This window comes from Ipomoea nil, unplaced genomic scaffold (assembly GCF_001879475.1).
Source record: "Ipomoea nil cultivar Tokyo-kokei standard unplaced genomic scaffold, Asagao_1.1 scaffold1558, whole genome shotgun sequence".
Lineage (NCBI taxonomy): Eukaryota > Viridiplantae > Streptophyta > Magnoliopsida > Solanales > Convolvulaceae > Ipomoea > Ipomoea nil.
The window spans coordinates 1577494-1583493 of record NW_017617986.1 but is presented as its reverse complement, the minus strand read 5'-3'; positions in this window follow the sequence as shown (position 1 = coordinate 1583493).

Sequence of the window (6000 nt, the reverse complement as noted above, 5' to 3'; positions counted from 1 at the left end):
TTGACTCGTGTGTCTTTGAATTGAATGACGATTTGATTTGCTTTCCGCGTTGGCATGCATCACACACTTGGTCCTTCTTGAAGATAATGTCTGGCAAGCCTTCAACTAGATTCTTCTTTGCAAGTTGATTGATAGTCTTGAAGTTTAAGTGGTTGAGCTTTCTGTGCCATTCCCAATTAGCTTCATTCGAATTTCTGGCCATTAAGCACACTGAATCTTTGCTTGTACTCCAATCAACAACATACATGTTCTTTCGCCTTTTTACAGAGAGAACCACATCATTTGTGAGCTGATTTTTTATTAGGCAATTATCTTTAGAAAATTCTACAAGATAGCCTTTATCACAAAATTGACTAGTGCTCAACAAATTGAATTTTAAGCCTTCAACGAAAGAAACATCTTCAATTTTTAATCCATTTTTCTTGATCGTGCCAACTCCTTTTGTAATTCCATAATTTTGATTTCCTCCGAAAATAACTTTTGGTCCATCGATTTCTTTGTAATTCACTAGATATGATTTATTTCTAGTCATGTGGCGTGAGTAACCACTATTGATGTACCAAACATTCTGTAAAAAAGATTAATTAACTTTAGGTACCCATACTTGCTTGGGTCCTTTACTGTTAGTGATTTTTGGTAACCAAACCCACCTAGATCTTATTGAATTAAGATGAGGCGATTTGTAACCATTTGAGACAAGATAATCATAACTCACTTTAGAAAATATTTTTGGCGCCGGTTTTTGAAAAACATTTTTATATTTTGGCACCTGGGAAGAGAATGGTTGCTTTGGTCTATAAAAAACATTACATCTATTGCACAACCAATCCTTTTGAGTGGGATAAAATCTCCCAACTTTATTTCTAGAAAAGCTTCCCTCTTTTCTATGAAATCTTTTTGCACTTGACTCTTTGGCATATCTTTGCTTGAAGAATTTTTGTTGCTTTGCCGTAGTATGGAATTGTTTCGGCCATTCAACATCCAACTTTGCTTTTGTTTGATAGCCAAGTCCTTGTCTCATTGTGCTATTCTGACTTTTAACAAATTTTACCACTTGAACTTTATTATTTAAAGTAGTAGTAGAATTAGTCAGATTTTGAGGGGTTTGAGAACATGTGGAGTCATAACCGATTCCGGTTCTATCTCCTGATGGCTTTTGCATGCTCACTATTTTATCTATTATTTTAGACGAATTAGTGAACGTAGCAATGGTTTCCCGAAGGTTATGTTCTCTAACCTCTCTTGCTTTACACTCTTCTTGAAGATGAATATTTTCATTCTTCAATTTACTCACTTCAAGTAAAGCATCTTGCAATTTTTTATTCACTTCTTCTTTTTCAAGAATTAGAACATTATTGCGCTTCTTGAGTTGAGGATGAGTGAGCATAATCTCTTGACATTCTCGCATTAGATTGTCAATAGATTCACGAGAAAAAGAAGAATTAACAGAATTGAAAGAATTAGATGTTACCTCTTCTTCCTCTGCTCCAAGAGCCATAAAACAATCTTCACTTGTACTCAACTCAATTGATTTGCATACTAGCGCAGTATCATCATCCGAACATGAACTTTCATCGCTTGATGATGAATTCTCCGAATCATCATTTTCGTTTGGTTCGTTGCTAACGAGAGCTTTTCTTTTGTCGCGCTTGAACCTTTTGCTTTCGAATTTGTTTGGCGTAGATTCAACATTTTTGCCTTGATACTTGCTAACGATCGGATATGGACAATTTATTTTAAAATGTCCGGGTTTGCGACAATTGTAGCACAAATTGCTGTTTTCTTCGACTTTTTCTTCTTGTGGGGTGCGAGGGACGAATTTTCCACGAGCAGAATTTTTGTTGTCTCATTTTCGCATAAACCTTTTAAATCTTTTCATAAAAAGAGCAAACTGTTCGTCAGTCATAAAATCAACATTATTTTCTACTGACCTGGAGGTTGACGGTTGTTCGGCCATTAGAGCAGCATTTCGAGCTTCATGAACATCATCATCTTTGGCCTTCATTTCGAACTCATATGCTTTTAGATCACTAAATAATTTGTCTGTTGACAACATTCTTAGATCTCGGTGATCGCGCATAGCTGTAACCTTCATATCCCATGCAGATGGTAAGCCTCGTAGGATTTTGAGATTAATTTCTTTTTGGCTAATATTTTTGCCAAGATCACTAATCTCTCCAAGAACTTTAATCATTCGAGCTTCCATGTCTGCAACACTTTCATTTGAGAGCATTTTGAAATCTTCAAACTTCTTCATGGCGATTGTAAGCTTATTGTCTTTTTCTTGTTCATCTCATTCACCAATCTTGATGAGAGTTTCCCATATTTCTTTTGCAGTAGCACACTTTCGGATCTTCAGAAATATTGTATCATCTACGGCTTTGAATAGAATATCCTTGGCAATATTGTCAAGATTATTCTATGTTCTATCGTCCGATGTCCATTCCGGTTTTGGCTTTTGAACGTACTGTGGAGCATCCAGGGATATGACAAACGCCGTATTGACTTTTAATATTTCGATAGGGCCAGTGGAAATAACTTCCCACATTTCATCGTGTAAAGCCGATAAGTGTACCTGCGTACGAACTTTCCAATCATCAAATTTATCAAGTGAGAATAATAGATTTTGAGCTAAATCTTTCTTCATCATCATCACGCGAGATATTAAAGATTAATCCAATTAACACACTTTGTAGAATGGATCAGCCTAGCAGTCAAAAACAGTTAACCCAGTTAGGCAACGTGTTTTAAAACCAAAGGTTGGTATAAACTGACTCAAATAGGCTACAGGCTCTGATACCAATTGTTGGTCCCAAAAGAGGTAAGGTGAAAATCTAGGGGGGGGGGTGAATAGACTTTCAAACTTTTTCGTACAGCACAACAATTGCTAAGCCAGAGATAAACCAAAACTCTTAACTAGATTGTTAGAGTATGGTGCACAGTGGAATTAAATAAAGATAAAGTGTGTGTGAGATTGTGTGAGCAGTATATCTCGTGTAGAGCAATTATGTAAAGAGCAGTAAGTAAAGAAAGCAGTAAAGAACACAAGACAATTATAGTGGTTCGCGAGGTGGTGTAATCCTCCTACTCCACTTGCTCTTATCTCCAAGAGCAATTCACTATATCCACCACTTCTTGGTTCCAAGATACAATGAATTTCCGTGATCTAGTGTTTTGATCACAAAGCCAGCACTAATCACGCCCAGTGACACCACACTGCTGCTTCGGGTTTCACGTCGCCACGCTACTATCCCAGGATTTCACGACTCCGCGTTACTTTTCCCCCCGTCTTCCACGCTCCGGTAGAAACGTATCTCGTGATCTAGTGCTTTGATCACAAAGCCCGCACTAATCACGCCCAGTGCCTCCGACACTGCTGCTTCGGATCTCACAGCTCCGTGTGACAATCCAGGATTTCACAGCTCCGTGCTACTTTCCTCCCTTTTCTTGTTTTGCTCCAAAACAAGTGTTGTCTTGCTTCCAACTTCTGAGACTCTGTAGCAGATCTTCAATGATGCGCAGGTCTCTTTGATGAAGATAAACACTCTGGAATGATTTCTCTTGAATGATCTGAGTGTTTTCTCTCTTTGAGTGTATCAAGTAAAGCACATGATTTTTATGCTCTGTTTTGCTCTGTTAAAGAACTCTAAGAATATTTTCTTTGAAGCTCTCTGAGTCCTTTTTCTTTTCTCACTTCTCACTTGAAGATTTTTGGTATGCTCTGTACCAAATGGGATTTTTGCTCTATTGCTCTTTTAGCTCTTTTTTCGTGTTCTCTTCTCTATACTCTTATCTTCAAGTCTTCATATCTTCATCATTTTATAGCTGGTAATGAGAATCTGCCCGTTGGAAAGAGACGATCTCATTTTTGAAATCTTGTATCTTTTTGTCAGAGATCTTATCTTATCTTCTGCAAAGATGTCAAAAAGGATAAGCTAGCCGTTTGAGAGCTTGAACTTCATACGAATGGTTTCCCAAACTTCATCTGATATTCCTCTGGTTTTACGTTGAGGGGGAATATCTGGGTGTAGAACGGCTTCTATGTTTAGCTCTGAAGTGGTCCTTATATCTTTGGGATTTAAAAAATATTCTTTAATTTAATCCCATACTAGTTAAACTAGTATTTTTCCTTGTGAAAATATTTTCACTGTAAGTTCATCTTCATCTTCTTCATTCTCACGTCTGGGTGTTCTCAGACTTCTAACTGGCTTTGAACTTCCTCCCAATTTGAATTTCTCCTTTGTAATTGACACCCAATTGCAATTGACTTGTAATTAGCACCCAATTTGAATTTCTCCTTTGTAATTGGCTCCCAATTGACTTTGACTTGTAATTGGCTCCCAATCTACTCCTGGTGCTTTCAATTGCTTCCCAATTTGAATTATTGACTTTGACTTCGAAATTGGCTCACAGACTTCTCCTGGTATTGAATTTCATCTCAATTCAATTTGATCTCCATGTCTTCTTTGAATCGGTCCCCAATTTGAAATTGCATCCCATACTACAACCCTTCCATGTCTTCTTTGAATCGGTCCCCAATTTGAAATTGCATCCCATACTACAACCTCAATTGGAATTGCATCCCATACTACAACCCCTCCATGTCTTCTTTGAATCGGTCCCCAATTTGAAATTGCATCCCATACTATAACCTCAATTGGCTCCCAATTTCAATTTCTACATTGGCTCCCATCTTGAATTGATTCCCATGTGAAACTTGCTCCCAATTTCAATCACTCTTAAACTAGCTCCCAAATTCAATTTGCATCCCATACTATAACCTCAATTGGCTCCCAATTTCAATTTCTACATTGGCTCCCATCTTGAATTGATTCCCATGTGAAACTTGCTCCCATCTTGAAGTGATTCCCATGTGAAACTTGCTCCCATCTTGAATTGATTCCCATGTGAAACTTGCTCCCAATATCTTGAATTGATTCCCATGTGAAACTTGCTCCCAATATCTTGAATTGATTCCCATGTGAAACTTGCTCCCAATTTCAGTGCAATTCCATCTCAATTGCCACCCAAGTGAAATTGCTTCCCAATTTCCACTTGTAATTGACGCCCAAAGCTAGTTGTTCAGTGCAATTCCATCTCAATTGCCACCCAAGTGAAATTGCTTCCCAATTTCCACTTGTAATTGACGCCCAAAGCCAAACTAGCGCCCAACTCCATCAGACTTAATTAATTTTGGCTTCTCAAATTTTACCTTGTAAAATTGTTGATGGTGAGATTCAAACTTGAGCTATTTCGCATAATACATCAAGCATCTTCCACTTCGTCCGTACAACTTATTAGTTATATCTCCAATCATATTTGATGTACTCCTTTCTTTCCATAGATGTCTGATCTCCAAGTCACATTCATGCAATCTTCAAAACTTAATTTTCTTTCACGAAAATTCTTCTGGGATATCTTCTTGAGTAGCATCAACGTGAATATCATATCATTCAACTACTTCTTTAATTTGTCATTTTCTCCATACAAATTCTTGATTTTGGCTTGATATCTTCTTCTACTATTTTCATGCATCTTCCTCTTGTTTTTCTCTTTTGCAACTTAAATAATTTCCCGATCATGGTCTAAGACTCTACTAGACCTACAAATAAAATTGGGGGATCTACAAATACATATTTGCCATATAAAAACCATTACACTTTATTCCTAACAGATCAGCTACGACCCACCGACTGTGCTTGTCAACGGTGTGTAGGGTCGCAGTCGCCAAAACAGGATCACAGTCCACCGACTGAGCGCGTCAGCGGTGTGTAGGGCTGTGATCTGCCGTCGAGCTATCGGCGGTCTATACGGTTGGTTGTGATCAACACCTTCATGATGCGGTATGAGGTAGGGTGCTGCATGGCCATGTTAGTACTATATGCACTAACCCTCATGTTCGGGTCATGCGATTTGTCCCGTGGCGCCACCAAAGTGTGCTTGTGTGATAAGATGATGATTGAATGATGATATGAATGGTTTGAAAGTGAACTGTGACCT